The following is a 17366-nucleotide window of genomic DNA, read 5'->3' as shown; positions in this document are numbered from 1 at the left end:
GAACCCATACAACACAACTCACACATGCTACGCACTCCACACTATTGCTCTTAGATTACATTGGCGCATGTTTATCAGTGGACAAGACAAAGATTAATTTTTACCGCTCGCCTCAATGGCCATCAAAACAATCTCCTTTGGATAACCCATTCTGACAAATTCCTCAACTAAAGAAGCTGATGGTGCTTTCCCCTTGGCCCAGCCATTAACATCCTGTGTACATTGGCACAAACAAACACCACATTATAATCATAATAATTAAAGATAGTAAGTAGAAAGACACATTTTTCTATGAGTTATTACTCGAATTACCAGCATGGATTGGCCGGGAGCATCAAGGTTATTCAAGGCCAAAGCCGACAAGGGCTCAGCCAGTCCATCACTTTCCCAATCAAAGTTATCACTGTCATCGCTATCGCTAATCCAGTCCTGTAAACATGAATTAAGAATATGCCTAGATAAGTACTGAAATAAAAGTACCAACATATAGCCAGTATAAAGAAGAGCAAGACATGTGGGTGGAACAGATTTTGTTGCATCATAAGCCCAGAACAAGCAAAGACACATCACAATCAAAATCTCTAGCGCGAAAAACAACAGCCACATTCCATTCTAGTGTCTTAGAATGCACCGAAGAGGAAGAAAAAACAACATTGTTTTTACTGGATAAACCACCAACCCCCTCTGTCACCGTCACAACAACACATAAGCTTGCGACTACCGCTAGCAGCCCAAGATGTGCATGTTGTTCAGCACACAGGCCGGCAACAGCACAACTTGAAGAGACCGCGCCTTTGACACTCTCCTGGATTTCTTAAATTTCGTAACCTGACCCGTTGGACCAGATCAACTATTCAGAACTCGTATGATCCTAGGAATCCAAAATTAACGTTTTACTAAATCCAAACCTAAGGGGGCCCTATTTTTTAGATCCAAAAGTAAGGAGGCCCCAAATATCGGCAGAGATGCATCCAAAAAAGGAGGAAATCAGCACGGGGGGGGGGGGGGGGGGGGGGGGGTGAGAGGAAAGCTTACCGCCATTGATTGGTGTAAGGGCGGGCGGAGGCGAACGCGGCGGCGATGGCGGAGTCAAGTTCCTTCGTATCCTCCAGTCTTCCTCCCGCCGCTCAGTCTTGGCGTGGACTTATGTAGCCCAAGTTCGTTCGTCTCCTCTCATGGACCTTTGACCTTGTGCACCGTTAGCGGCCCACACAGTACGGCCCCGTCATGTGGATCTGTAGTCATGTGAATCATAACATTATCTCAAAAAAATGTGAATCATAACATGCCTACAAAAATGTGAATCATAATATGAGAGCAAGTAAAAAAACACTAAGGCTTTGTTTGGTTGTTGAGGAGATAAGAGCATCCACAACCGGACGCCTGAAGCCATCTCTTATACGCCCGCAGACGCGTCCGGTCAATGACCAGACAGAAGAGTGAAGGAAAAACGTGACCTAACTTGATCCCTCATATCATCCCTATACGCCCAGGCTGTTTGCGAATCCTCATATTCATCTCAAATATGGGAAGGATATGAGGGATCGTGGACGCGCATGGGCATTCCGCCACGTAGGACGTGGCCCCATCCTGGACCATATTTTCTCTTTCTTTATTCATTCTTTTATTTTCCTCTCTTCATCTCCACCAATCACGCGAGTGACCGGACATATGAGAAGAAAAATGAGAAATGTGGTTGCGCAAACGGATAAATAGGGGCTCAAAACGGACACGCCGGGTCAGTGACCGGACGCGTCCGCGGACGTTTAAGGGGTAATATTTGCTATGTCCGGTTGTAGTTGCTCTAATACCCCGGGGAGACATACCACGAGAGAGAATTTTCTGGCAAGACATGAATCCACGGGCGAGAAGACCACGGGTGTGATTGTTCCATCTCATCATTGGTCGCCGATTGATCCACGGTGAGAAGATCATGGGAGGTTGTTGCCGAGGAGAAGAGCGCGACTCACAAGCAAGAAGCGGAGAGATCAGTTCGGCCGGGGGAAATTCATGCGCGACTAAGGATGGCAATGGGTAGGGTATGGGCAGGGTAGAGCAATACCATACCCATACCCGTATAGTCAGTGGGTACAAAATTCTACCCATACCCATACCCATGGGTATGAAACTTTACCCATACCCATACCCGACAGGTACCCGTACCCATTGGGTACCCAGCGGGTAGAACAAATAGTACATAAACTGTTCACAATTTTACACTCAATGATAGCACATTTGACAAAAACATCAATTATCTCAGCTCAATGACAAGGCAGATGTGTACATGACCACTCTCAAACTATAAAAATCACAAACATGCTCATAAGTCAATAGGAGTAGATGAGTCACATGACTAATTGATGATATGTTAACATTAGTTCACAACTGGGCAGGGTATGGATATACCCGTGGGTACAAGGCTATACCCGTACCCTACCCATGACTTAACGGGTAGGGTATGGGTACTACCCATGGGTATAAAAGTCTACCCATACCCTACCCATGCGGGCACGGTACCCGCGGGTACCCGTACCCATGGGTAAAACTGCCATCCTTATGCGCGACACGCCCGCTTCAATGCTGGAGCACTAAGAGGTCGCGCCCGCTCTGGCTGGACATTCATGCGCACCGATGCTCTGGAGCGGCGCTAAGTGTTCCGGGCAGGAAGCACTCGCGGGCGAGGGATGAGGTTAATGGTGGGCTAGGGCAATCGGAAGCGGACGTGGCAGCCGTCCAGACTACAGTAAAGCCCCCACCCCACTTTGTTCTCGATTTACGGTAAATAATAGGCCCGGGCCACTGAGCGGACCAGTACAAGACCGTGTCCCCGTCAGTGTCCAGGCGTGTCCGTTTTGAGCTTTGTTTGTCCGTCAGTGCGGTCATACTCCTCATTTGCTCCCATATATGTCCGCACACTTGCATGTAATTGGTGTAGATGAAGGAAGAGAAAGAAAAGAACGAATACAAAAAGATAAAAGGTGGTCCGGGAAGGGCCGCGTCCTACATAGCGGACTGACCGGGCGCGTCTGCTAGCCCTCATATCCTTACTACATTTGGTCTTAATTAATATGAGAGTTCGGGGTGACGATCACGGATCTGATCTACGCATATCTTTGGTCTTGTATGGTTTTTCTATTTGCTGACGTATTTTTATGTGTGTATGTTCACGTTGAATATGTGCATTCTAATTATGCAGAGCTTGAATCTGTGCTCATTGTGTTACATATTCTATAGCTACTCCATTTTGAGCCAATAAAATTCATCCTTTATTGAAAGAATGAGGGGTCGGGTTTGGTTAAAAAAAAAATCCTTCTCTTTTATTCTCTCATGTTCGATTACTGATCAGACATATGTTCATGGATGTTTGAGGAGGATTTGAGAAGGCCGGCCGTAGATGCTATTACTCTCATGGGCACTCGCGTTAAACGGTGCTCATTGCCAAGCTCAAATCTTCCGGCACTAGACAACATTGCTGATTCCAGCAATAAAAATCAGCACTACGTGCGGCAGCGGCACTGCTGTATTCGGCAACGACGGATCGACCATGATCATCATCAATCTACCTAACCGTCTTTGTTCACAGCACGTATCGCTGGTGTGGCGACTGGGATTAACATTTTTTCGCCGGAGGGAAGAAGCAGGCGCAACGAACGCATGCAGGCGACAGAATATATGTCCGCACCGAATTGCAATAAAGTGCGAAATATCACCCGATCGAGATGCCGTTGCTAAAGGCTCCCAGTGATCTGCGTTGACGGTTCTAGCTAGCTAGCTTTTCCCACCTCCCGTTAGCTCGCTGCCTGCGTGGCCCGCCATCGTCCTCGCGATTCCTTCCTCCACGTCGGCGGTCAGGGCCACCCGGCACGCGAGCCGCCGCAGCCACTGGCATGTAGACCGCGCTGGTCCGGGGCGCTCACCTGTCAGCGGCATGGCGGTGTCGGCGGGGCTCCCCGGCTGCTGACTGTGCGCCACCGCGCCCGTGCTCGCTGCCGGGCTGGCCCTCCATCCTCCTCGCGATTCCTTCCTCCACGTCGGGCGTTCCGGGCCACCCGGTACCCCAACCGCCGCAGCCACTGGCATGTAGACCGCGCCGGTCCCGGGCGCTCACCTGTCAGTGGCATGGTGGTGCCGGCGAGACTCCCCGGCTGCTGAGTGTGCGGCGCCGCGCCCGTGCCGCGCCATGGCCATGCACGCAGCGGCATGTCCGACGCACACTCCCCGCGCTCTCGGCTGCGTGCTGCCACATTTCCCCACACATCCTTTCGTCCTATAAAACCCACACCACACGCGGCTATACTCTGCAAGTGTCAGACACCAACACAGCTAGCATTAGCACCACCCGTCGGCCAGATCGCCACTGCCCACTGCCAGTACCAGCTAGCTTGCTTGCAGCTGCTGCTTGCGCTTAGACTTCAAGCTTGTGATTCCCTGCATACTTAAGCTAGGTTCTCATGGCGCCGGCGTCGAAGGTCGTGAGCCACGTCGTCCAAGACGGCGGCATTGCCGACTATGCCGTTTACGCCGCCGCGCCGTGTGACGCCTGGTGCGACGGGCGGCATAGGAAGGCCGAGTCAGACGGCGACGACGATGATGACGACTATGACTGCGCGCCTGCCGCCTGAAGTGCACGTCCGTGCCTGGTCGCCGGCGAAACGAATCTGAAACCTGCCCGCCAAGAGCTAGTATGAATGTATCCACCCTAATATATGAGGCAGCGAGGTGTGCTTTTTGCAACCGGGAAGTAGTTCGTGCTCGCTAAATATGCTTGGTTTAGCTATGCCTAGTTGCCTACTCGTATAGATATTGAAAAGTAGGCTTGTGCTTTTCAAGTTTTCATCGACCAGCTTGTTACTGCAATAAAACTGATATCTTCATCAGTATACATCACTACCTTACTGTCTGAGACCGGCCTTCAATTAAACTGATATCTTGATCAGTAGCACTCCGTACATCACAAATTTTCGTTACTGTTTATGTACGTATATGTTGTTGCTCTGCCGAATCATTGCATGCTCTTGTATATGTTCGCATAAACTTTTGGTGCTCGCTTCACTTGTTTAGTTTGCATCTGGTAAGAGTCAACAGCCCGGCTATCCAATTTCATTTTGTGTTGATTTTTCTTACAGCAGAATTCGTTTTTCCTTCCACAAATCTTCTCTCCTATATGTCTAATCACTATTATTTTTTTCCTTTCTTTCTTTCTGAAACATACGACCACACTTTGCTGAATTTCAATGTTTTATTATCAACTTGCTAGCTTTGTGTCAAAAAACATCTTACATTTGGGAGGGAGGGAGTAGCTAGTAGCCTACTACAGTATGATTCTAGATATGAACTTATTTATGCATTCAGCTATATGGTGTGCATGCTACAATTGCATATAGGCATTGCTCCACTCCATCATATATATACATCTGCCCACATTCATATTTCTACATGCCGAACACTTCGATATGTAGCTCCTAAGGAAAACAAGAGGAAAAAAATTGAGCACCACAGGCAACTCATAGACATATTATTGTTTTAGTTATTATATATAGTTGTGTCGATCATTGGATATGTTCATGGCTATTATACACAGGCCCGGTCCTAAGATTTTGGAGCCCGGGGTGAAATTAGAATGTAGGCCCCTTAAATTTTTAATTATTTATTTATAAAAAGGTTAAAGATAATTATGTCGAAAGAAAGATGAACATGGTTGTACCATCTTCGAAATCGCTTCCTCGAGGTGGCCGCTGGACAAGGTGCGGTCTCCTATCGGTAACTCGCCTCTCATTGTGGTCGCGTGAGAGAGTGATCTAGAATATTCGGCTAGGGAGCATAGGAGATCAAACATTGACCGTTAAGCAGCAGGACAAGGGATGATCACATATGACGTCAAGACAAGTTGCCTTTACCATGGTGGAGGACGAACTATTTTCTTCTTCTTTTTTGTATAGTGAAACCAATGGCACAAGGAGAATGTTTTGTGACATAAAATGTATAATCAGCTACAGAGCAACTACACAATCAGCATATGCGAATATATTAGGACCATTGAGATTATCAATGTACATCACAAAAATAAAGTAGGTAATAGATTTATAACATAGATCAACTTTAAAAAATATATAAATTAGTATATTCATAAAAAGCAAGTGTGGTAGTTTTTTCTTGAACTGGTAAGTATTATTTGTGTGGTATGGTTTAGCGCCGTTGTGATGGAAAGCATGAAACTATCCATATTGATCGCCAATTACATCAATTCTTTTTTAGGGCAATTCCTGTATTAATGCCAATTCATGTTTTTTTTTAGGGGCAAGCCTAATGAGTATGGATTTTATGTCACTGGGGATAGATGCCCCCCGGTATCTACCGTTCATCCCTCCTAGAGATATCTGCAGCATGCAAATATAATACTCCCTCCGTTCGGAATTACTTGTCGCAGAAATGGATGTATCTAGACATATTTTAGTTCTAGATACATTCATTTCCGAGACAAATAATTCCGAACGGAGGAAGTAGTTACCTTCTTAATCAGCAATGCATGAATAGTGAAACATGATTAGTACCTTTGTCCTTTCCGGGCATGGGATGAGTGGGTCGGGGAAAGGCTGGCATATTGTTTCTCATGGACATGTCAGTGAGCAGACATTGATAGAAATATTTCTTGTCAGTTTTCAGAGTGTTTTAACCATATATGTTTGCTTGTATTGAGCACTAGACGAAAGTTCTTAATAGCCGAATAATCCAAAAAACAAGCATCAGTAAGACAGCAGTGCTTGTGCACACTGATCACGTGCGGACAATTTAGCTTTTCTAGACATGGACATTATGTTTAGCTTTCATCATGTCTACTTTTTGGCATATGCTTCATTGCGTAAAATGGGATCCTTCAGTACTGCCAGCAAAATGTGATCTGGATGTGCTACCAGAAGGTTATATCATACCCGTGATCTGTGTACAGATAAACCCTGTGTGCATGCAACTTCAGATAAATAAAGCCAAGATTGTATGTACAATTTTTATATCAGACTACTTGGCACCGTCTATCTGCAGTGCTAGTCCTAAGCATACCAGCCTTTGGTTAGTGCTTGTTTCTTTGACGTGGATTTCTGCACTTGGGTGCATATGCATCTGGGTGAACAGTAAAATCAAATCAAATAAAATAAATATAAAAAAATGTGAAACTATTTTTGAGACAAACATCATTGAAAGTTTTACTAACATGCAAAATTTTGTGGTCAAAAATATGTATATGGAGGCCACGACAAAAAAAGAACAAAAACGATGTTCTAAAAAGGGCATTATTTTAAAATAAAAAGCACCTTAGAACATCAAAATTTTTTGTTCAGACCTCCAGGAATGTTTTTCCATCACGAAACTTTGCAAGTTGGTAAAACATTCAACAATGTTTATCTCCCAAAAAAATCAGATTTATTTTCTATTTTTTCGGAATTTACTGTTCATCACAGGTGCATATGCACCCAGGAGCAGAACAGCACCTCCGTTGTTTCCTGTATGTCTTTCATCAAACCACTAGGTTAACCTGCCAGCACAAATCTCAAAGCTCCTCGATCGTATGGTGACTACATGGGTGGCATCTATCCCCCGTGGCATGAAGCCATTTTCGAACGCTAATTCATGTCGTCAAAAAAGGATTGTACTAGTGTGTTAGCTAGCTAACCTGGCATGGCCCACAATCACTTAACCACCCAATCGCTAAACAAATGGCCCAAGGCCCAGATCGCAACAGAGGAACACGGGAGCAACTAATTAACGAGCGCTCCTTTGGGAGCCTTGCAACGATCAGCGCCACTTGGTGCGCTCACAGCCATTCGCCACGTGTCGCGCTCTGGACGCTTCCTCCGGATTTTGTCTTTTTTATTTTTACGCACGTGTTTTCGGCTTTTTAAAAGATTTTTTTTCCGGGTTTTTTTTACGTTTTGGTTTTTTACCGGTCTTTCCTAGCTTTTCGACCAAAAAAAATATTTCGAAAAAAATATTTTTTTACGCAAAAAATGCATTTTTTTCGCAAGAGGCACGATTTTGTTTTCGCAAGAGGCATGGTTGTGATTTCGCGAACTCTCGAAAACGGAAAAAAACGTGTTTTCTGTTTTTTTTTCTTCCGCGTGAGGCACGGTTTTGCTTTCGCGAGAGGCACGGTTGTGCTTTCGGGAGAGGCACGGGCGTGCCTCTTTCGGAAAGGGAAAAATGCGTTTTCTGTTTTTTTTTCTTTCGCGAGAGGCACGGTTTTGCTTCCGCCAGAGGCACGGTTGTGCTTTCGCGAGAGGCACGGGCGTGCCTCTTGGAAACGAAAAAAAAAACGTGTTTTCTGTTTTTTTCTTCTTCCGCGAGAGGCACGGTTTTGCTTCCGCGAGAGGCAGGGTTGTGCTTTCGGGAGAGGCACGGACGTGCCTCTTTCGGAAAGGGAAAAATGCGTTTTTTGTTTTTTTTCTTTCGCGAGAGGCACGGTTTTGCTTCCGCCAGAGGCACGGTTGTGCTTTCACGAGAGGCACGGGCGTGCCTCTTTCGGAAAGGGAAAAAAATGCGTTTTCTGTTTTTTTTCTATCGCGAGAGGCACGGTTGTGCTTTCGTGAGAGGCACGAGCGTGCCTCTTTCGAAAAAGGAAAAAAAACGCGTTTTCTGTTTTTTTTTCTTTCGTGAGAGGCACGGTTTTGTTTTCATGAGAGGCATGGTTGTGATTTCGTCAGAGGCATGGGCATGCCTCTTTTGGAAAGGGAAAAAACCCGTGTTTCCGGTTCGGTTTTTCCGTTCGATTTTTTCGTGAAAAAAAAAGTTCGTCAAAACCTATCAACATGGGATCTAGTTTGAAGATCTCGACGCGAGGAATCCAATGGCGAAAGCGGTTCGAGATTTGGACGCACGGTTTAAGAGATAAAACATTTTGAATAAACGAATCTACGAGAAAAGGGAAAACTCCCAGGTTGCGACAAGTGGCGCACACAGCGCGCCACTTGTCGCAACCTGGGGAAGTTGGAGTGATCTCCGCAAGGAGTACTCCTTAATTAGTGATTTCGGAGAAACACTTCATCCTTCTTCTTATTGACAGTCAGGTTCGGATGCTCTTTTAATGGCGTCTTTGATGGTTATAGGGATAGAGGTGCAGGTGCTCCGTGCTGGCACACAACTGGGAGGGGGCCCCTCGAGTTTGGGAGTTTGGGGGCCTGGCGCGGCCGCCCCGCTTGCCCCCCCCCCCCCCCCCCCCCCCGCGGGCGGGCCTGAGCTCGGCTAACAGTAAAATCGTTACAAAAATCAAAAAAAAATTGTTGTGTGAAACTTTGGCTAATGTTTTCATAGCTTGCAAAAATTCATCACCATATGACATTCGTGGAAAATAACATTTTAGAGTGCGTTTGAAAATAAGTCTTGTATTTATAGGAAGAAGGGTGGAAGGGGAGAGAGAAGAGGAGCAGTCCGTTATTCCATCATGTTAACTTACCAGTTTATTACCTGGCATCTCAGGCTGCTAGAAACATGAATATCCCAAATTTGATGCGCCTACTGTATAAACCAATCTCTACTCTTATGAGAAACCGAATTGATGATGATGGTGTGCATGCCATCCTGCAATATAGACCGTCCGATCTATATCTGACGGATAGAAAGCAAATTATGATAATTTTGCAAAAAGATACCCTCACCCCTTTCCACATTTGCAGATAAGGCCTTCCCTCATTCATCTTCATCTCCCACGAGATAAACAGCTCGTATAAATGCATCTTGATTTTCTGTGCAACGCATGGGCCTCTTGCTAGTTAAGTATTAACTATATGTGCTACGATTCCGATGGCACTGCTTTCCGTCATATTTTTTCCGGGAGCTATCCAAGCACCAGGCGTTCAGCAATTAGTCTGAACATGATGCATGCTTGGGAAGTAGAGTACTGTGACATATGCTCATGTGCTAATCATAGCATTAAACCAATGTAACTAAGGATAGATAAGTACAGCAAACTTAGCTAGACAGAGTGAAACATAATCTACAACACATCACTAAACTACCCTGGCCAAGAAAAATAACCACGGAAGTGATGTCCCAAATCTCAAAATCCAGTAAGGCCACGCCCTGAGCAATCAAGAAGACACCTTCATAAAGAGGAACGTTGCCGTGACGTTCTCGTCCTCTGATCTAAGGACTCAGACCTGGGACTCCCCTACTGCTCCAAGAGGAGCCCCTAGTGCTCCAAGAGAAGCATTAAGAAAGACCATGGTAGCGCCTTCAAAAAGGAAACGACACCCACAGTTGTTGTCATTGCCAGCATAAACAAGCCGAGCATGAATTTTGCCCTGGCCTATATATGTCCGAACAATTCCTAAGCCGCCGGGACAAGATCCAAGGACGGGGAATTGGTCGCAAGAAGAGGCAGCCACTGCTAGAAGGCGAGGTACGCCCGCCGTCGACGGGTGACAACATGTGCCATTGGACGCGCGAGTATTGGATCTGGCGGAGGAGGGCCAAGGCAAGGGGTGGCGGTCGGGGTTCGAAAGGCGACAACGAGGCATAGAGAGCAAGGACACGGGATGCGATGGCAGCCAGCAACGTTGGCGAGCAGGGATATGGAGAGACGCCGATCTGGACCAACGAGGCTGGAGCCGCCAAAATGCCGATCAGCCAAGGAAGTCAGAAGGGCGAAGCTTCCGGAGCATCGAGGCTGGAGCCGTTACGGCAGAGAACGTCAACGAGCCATGGACACTGGAGAGCATAGTCTAGGCGCACTGGAACTGGAGCAGCGATGGAAAGATTCACCATATGCAGGCCCACCGCTCTACCTCCCGTGCGTAGCCAGATGGGAGGCGCCACCGGAAACGTGAGCACCGGAGAAGGGAGGAGCCGCCGCTCAACGAGGAGGACTGCCCGCCGCTGGGATAAGATGCCATCCCTGGAGTGGAGCCCGCCCGGCGCTGTCGACGTCTTTAACATGCTGCTACATGGCACTGGCTGGATTACTCTTCGTCGAACAAAATTATACTCTACAATAATAATCGATGCAAAAATGGCAACAGGGAACATGCGATGATCGAGCTATTACTTCGGTAGGTAACCATTCCATGAGAGACACAAATACATACATCATCCTGGTGTAGCGACCCCTCACAGTGACTAAAAGAGACGCAGAATATATACATGTGTAGCCATAAGCATCCCACCGTATGTTGCCTGTGGCGCTTATTTTCATCTGTATAATAGCCACCTAGATACTGTGCTTGTTTTCATCCCACCCAATATTGTGCTTGTAAACAGTTTTGCTAAAGCACATCTAGATGTGTCATTTTTTTTTTTTTGAAACGGAGGCAAAAGATTTGCCTCATCCATTGATTAAGAAGGAAACGGACAAGAGTTTGCAACACATTGTGAAAGAAAAGAAAAATGAAAAAATATTGCATCATGGTCATTACTCTCCCGGCATCAGAAGACCCACATTTTTTGCCCCGGCGGTGATCCAAAGTTTAGCCTCGCTCTTTATGTTGATAACTAGGATGTTGGGTGGCTTGAACTTGTTGCGGAAAATCCTCGTGTTCCTCTCATTCCATATAGTCCAACTAACAAGCATTGTGAGGGAGGCCATAGCTTTCCTATGCACCCTCGTTGCGCTAGACATCCTTGTCCACCAATCCTTGATCGATCATTCCCCCGTCCAAGTAGTAATATCCATGGTATCCAATTGTAGCCATACTTTCAGCATTTCCCAGAGCCTCAACGTGTATCGGCACTTGTAGAAGAGGTGACCCACAGATTCTTGCTCCCTCTTGCATAGTGGGCAAAGTCCGCAATTGTCCCAACCTCGCTTGGCCAAACGGTCGGCGGTCCAAACACGATTTTGAATTGCTAGCCAAGCAAAGAACTTGATTTTTGGTGGAGCCCAAACCTTCCAAATGGTTTTATTCATTTCTGTGCGTGCAATGTCCAAGAATTGTGCCCTATACGCCGAGGCTGTGGTGTATTCACCATTCGTTGTGTGCTTCCATGCGATGGAATCCACCCTATCCTCCTCGAGATGAACATTCCGAAGCAAGGCCCAAAGATGGATAAATTGACAGATATGCTCGAGTGAAAAGGAGGTCGAAATTTTGACTTTGTCAATCCACGCGCCCTCGATTAAGGCTTCGCGCACCTTCCAATTTTTCCTCGTAGAGCACTCAAAGATGAGTGGAGCCACATCTTTTGGTTTCTTACCAAATAACCAATGGGAGTCCCAAAAAGGCGCAATAGCCCCATTGCCAATAGTGATAGTGGTCGAAGCATAGAAGAGGTCCATGTCGTCCTCGTCACAGGGATTTCCCATTCCCACCCACATCCGATGGGAGTCATTCCACTCATACCAAGGCCATCGTAATCTTAGTGCACGGGAAAATTTCCCAAGATGAAGCACACCAAGGCCCCCTAGATCCTTGGGGCGGCACACTGTCTCCCAATTGACCTTGCACTTGGCTCCGGTCGTCCTGTCCGTCCCAGACCAGAGGAAAGCTCTCTCGATCTTGTTGATGCTAGCAAGCGTGTCGGGCGGGATGGTGAGGGAAGTGGCGTGAAAGATCACCTGCGAGGTGAGCACTGATTTGACAAGAACGCACCGACCCTTTGTGGTGATATTCCCACCTTCCCAAGAGACAAGGTTGCCTGCGACCTTGTCCACAAGGTATTGGCAGTCGACCCTCTTGAGCTGCCACACGGAGAGAGGAAGGCCCAAATACTTCACTGGGAAAGAGGCTCGGGAGGCCGGAAGCTCATGGAGGATCTTGTCCAAGTTCAAGCTCCCACATCTTATGGGGACGACAGAGCTTTTCTGGAAGTTTGTGCATAATCCCGTGGCCCGACCAAAGCAATCCAGGATGGTTGCAAGGTTCAAAACATCCTCCTTTAAAGGCTTGACAAAAACAGCCGCGTCGTCCGCATAAAGGGAGGTCCGGAAGCAAGTGCCACGCCCTCTGATCTTGTGAAGAATCCCGCAGCAAGTGGCCACATTAAGAACTTGTTGGAGAGGATCAATGGCAATGAAAAAGAGGAGAGGAGATAGCGGATCTCCTTGTCGAAAGCCCTTCCCGTGTTTGATGGCATTGCCGGGTATCCCATTTAGAAGGATTCTCGAGGAAGATGTCTTAAGAAGAGCGGTGATCCATCCCTGAACTTGCTTGGGAAGCCTCTCCTTTGAAGGAGGTTGAGGATGTATTCCCACCGCACAGAGTCGAACGCTTTGCGTATGTCAAGCTTGAAGAGGAGGAAAGGAGTCTTGCTCTTGTGAAGTCGTCGCGCGAGATTTCGCACATACATGAAGTTATCGTGGATACTTCGTCTCTTAATGAATGCGCTTTGGGCATGTGAGACAAGGTTGTTCATGAGGGGGGCGAGTCGTAGGGCAAGCACTTTAGCAATAATCTTGGCAATGGCGTGGATGAGGCTAATGGGCCTATAGTCGGTGATTCCTTCCGCCCCATCCTTTTTGGGCAGCAAGATGACATTTGCGGAGTTTAACCAATGGAGGTTTCCCACATGAAGATTTCCAAACAGATCGATGACACGCATGACATCAACCTTGATGATATGCCAACATTTTTTGAAGAATGCCCCTGTAAAACCATCCGGGCCGGGGGCTTTGTCACTAGGCATTTGTTTGATGGCATTCCACACCTCTTCTGTGGTGAAAGGGTCATCAAGGCCATGAAGATCTATTTCCTCAAATTCGAGGTTCTGCCAGTTGAAGTCCTTGGTTCGAGGGCCCCCTCTTCCAATGGCCTTGGTGAAGTGGTCATGAATGATTTTCTCTTTTTGCTCGTGGTTCGTAACCCAACCGTTGTTGTGTTTGAGGCGATGAATATGGTTTTTCCTCCTTCTCGCATTCACCCTAAGGTGAAAGTATTTGGTATTAGCATCTCCCGCCTTGAGATTGCTTGAGCGGGCACATTGCTTCTTTCTTGTGCGCTCAAGGACCGCCAAGCTAATGACCCTTCTTTTTAATCTTGCTCTTAGGTCCATCTCCTCAGCAGATAAAGTCCGTGACTCTTGAGCAACATCGAGCCTAAGGATAACCAACAACGCAGCATGTAGGTGCAACTCGGGTTTGGAAAACAAACTTCTACTCCACTCTGCCAATCTCATGCCAACTCTCTTGAGCTTGTGAAAAAGGATTTGGTAGGGCTCAGAATGGCCAGTGTGCGCAGCCCAAGCATTCTCGACAACCTCGGAGAAACCCGGGATGGAACACCAAAAGTTCTCAAATTTGAAGCTCCGAGGCCTACGAGGCCCTCGATCGTCGGCGAGGAGTAAAGGGCAGTGGTCCACTAGTAGAAAAGGGGCCAATGGTCCAGGCCGGCCCAGCCCATTAGTCCCGGTTCAATCCAGAACCGGGACCAATGGGGGCATTGGACCCGGTTCGTGAGCCCCAGGGGCCGGCCGGGCCACGTGGGCCATTGGTCCCGGTTCGGCTGGACCTATTGGTCCCGGTTGGTGGCACGAACCGGGACCAATGGCCCTCGCTCCTGGCCCACCACCATTGGTCCCGGTTGGTGGCCCGAACCGGGACCAAAGGACGACCATTAGTCCCGGTCCATTCCGCCAACCGGGACTAAAGGGTTGGTCCTCGTTGCGGCCAAAGTTTAGTTCCACCTCGCCAACCGGAGGGGAATCAGACCGGTTTATAAGCCCCTCCCTCTCTGCCTTATTGAGCTCCTCTGAAAATGAAAATGGATGCCCTTATATAGGGAATTTAGGCTAAATTCATACGAATTTCTCTTGAAATTTGTTATGAATTTAATTTGAATTTCCTCTATAAGTGCATCTATGCTCATTTCTGAGTAGCTTTTTATATAATTTTTTTCTTTTCTGCTATATTTATTTTTTTCTTTTTATTTCTGAGTTGTAATAAGTCATTAAAAATAAGCATCTATGCTCATTTTTTAGTAAAGTTAATCATAACTATTTTTTATTTTATTTATTTTTGAATTGTAATAAGTCATTACAAATAAGCATCTACGCTCATATTTTAGTAAAGTTAATCACAACTACTTTCTTTTCTTTTTATTTCTGAGTTGTAATAAGTCATTACAAATAAGCATCTATGCTCCTTTTTTAGTACAGTTAATCACAACTATTTTTTGCTTCAATTCATTTCTGAGTATCTTTTTATATAGTTTTTTTTCTTTTCTGCTATATTTATTTTTTTCTTTTTATTTCCGAGTTGTAATAAGTCATTAAAAATAAGCATCTATGCTCCTTTTTAGTACAGTTAATCACAACTATTTTTTGGTTCAATTCATTTATGAGTAGTTTTCTATATAGTTTTTTTTTCTTTTTTGCTATATTTATTTTTTTTCTTTTTATTTCTGAGTTGTAATAAGTCATTAAAAATAAGCATCTGTGCTTATTTTTTAGTAAAGTTAATCATAACTATTTTTTGTTCTATTTATTTTTGAATTGTAATAAGTCATTAAAAATAAGCATCTACGCTCATATTTTAGTAAAGTTAATCACAACTACTTTCTTTTCTTTTTATTTCTGAGTTGTAATAAGTCATTACAAATAAGCATCTATGCTCTTTTTTTAGTACAGTTAATCACAACTATTTTTTGCTTCAATTCATTTCTGAGTATCTTTTTATATAGTCTTTTTTCTTTTCTGCTATATTTAATTTTTTTCTTTTTATTTCTGAGTTGTAATAAGTCATTAAAAATAAGCATCTATGCTCCTTTTTTAGTACAGTTAATCACAACTATTTTTTGGTTCAATTCATTTATGAGTAGTTTTCTATATAGTTTTTTTCTTTTCAGTTATTTTTTTTCTTTTTATTTCTCAGTTGTAATAAGTCATTAAAAATAAAAAAGAGGTGCAATGCTTGTTAAATTGTTTCAAGCCTTTCGGAATAGTGTCAACTGCACTGCACATAGCTCTGTGCAGTCTACCGTATTCCTCAAGGCTTGAAGCTAACCAACGTGCAGGAGCATTGAGCCTCTTCGTCATCGTCTCTGCACTCAGGGCTTATAAACAGCTGCGAGTGCCTCTCGCTTGGCGAGGTGGGACTAAAAAAACAGCTGCAGGAAGAATCAAAATAAAATAAATAAATAAATAAAAGTGCCACCTAAAGGGCTACCACGGCCTGAATACGACTAGAAACCCAACAATGGGCCAGGATTCAGGCCCGCAATAGGCCCAATAGGCCCACAGGTACATATAGTGCGTTTAGGCCCGTAAGCCTGCATTTGAGAGGAGCTCGAGAGGGCAGCGGGACTGGTGCTTATAAACCACTCTCGAGCTCCCTCAGCTAGCGAGGTGGGACTAAACTTTCGTGCCGCGACGCGGGCAGCACATGGCCTTTAGTCCCGGTTGGTGGCACCAACCGGAAATAAAGGGTTGCATTGGTACCGGTTCGTGGCACCAACTGGTACCAATGCCCCCCTTTAGTCCCGGTTGGAGCCACCAACCGGGACCACAGGTCTTCATTTCCCGCGCCTTTGGGCTGCTGAAAAGAGGCCTTTGGTCCCGGTCGGTGGCTCCAACCGGGACTGAAGGGGCCATTGGTCCCAGTTGGTGCCATGAACCGGGACCGATGCTCTTCCTATATATACAGGACTTGGCAGTTTTTGATCTCTCCTGCTCCACTCTCGTCGCCGCGCGTCTCCCTGCCGCCACCTCGCCGTCGCCGCCCCGCCCCGCCACGCCCCGACGCCGTCGCCGCCCCGCCCCGCGCCGTCGCCGCCCGCGCGCCCCGCCCAGCCCGCCCGTGCCGCGCCCCGCCGCCCCGGCCCGCGCCGCCCCCTCGTCGTCGCCTTCGCTGTCGCCGTCGCCGTTGCCGTCGCCGTACGTGAGCACCTTGCCGTCGCCTTCGATTTTTTTTTTGTTAGATTTAATTAGATTTTTTTTGTTAGGTTAGATCTGTAGTAATTTAGATATATGTAGTTCATAGATTTTGTTGTTAGATTAGATTTTTTTTGGTTAGATTAGATGTGTAGCAATTAATTTGTTTATATTATGTTAGATTTTTTTGTTAGATTAATTACATTTTTTTGTTAGATTAGATGTGTGTAGTAATTTAGATATGTAGTTCATAGATTTTTTTTGTTAGATTAGATTTTTTTGTTAGATTAGATTTTTTTGTTAGATTAGATTAGATGTGTAGTAATTAATTTTGTTCATAGAATTTTAATGATTTTTTGTATATAGTTTAGATGTGTAGTAATAAGAAGTAGTTTATATATAGTTGTTAGATTAGATGTGTAGCAATTAATGATTTTTTTTGTTAGATTAGGTGTGTAGTAATAAGAAGTAGTTTATATATAGTTGAACTAGCTAGTTGATTTAATGATTTACTTTTGCTTATAATTATTGAATGCATGCTAATTTGAATACTATACTTTATTTTATGATTTGGTTTTGCT

Source organism: Triticum aestivum, chromosome 3B (genome assembly GCF_018294505.1).
Source record: "Triticum aestivum cultivar Chinese Spring chromosome 3B, IWGSC CS RefSeq v2.1, whole genome shotgun sequence".
Lineage (NCBI taxonomy): Eukaryota > Viridiplantae > Streptophyta > Magnoliopsida > Poales > Poaceae > Triticum > Triticum aestivum.
The sequence above is the reverse complement of the archived record's forward strand: the minus strand, read 5'-3'. Positions refer to the sequence as shown.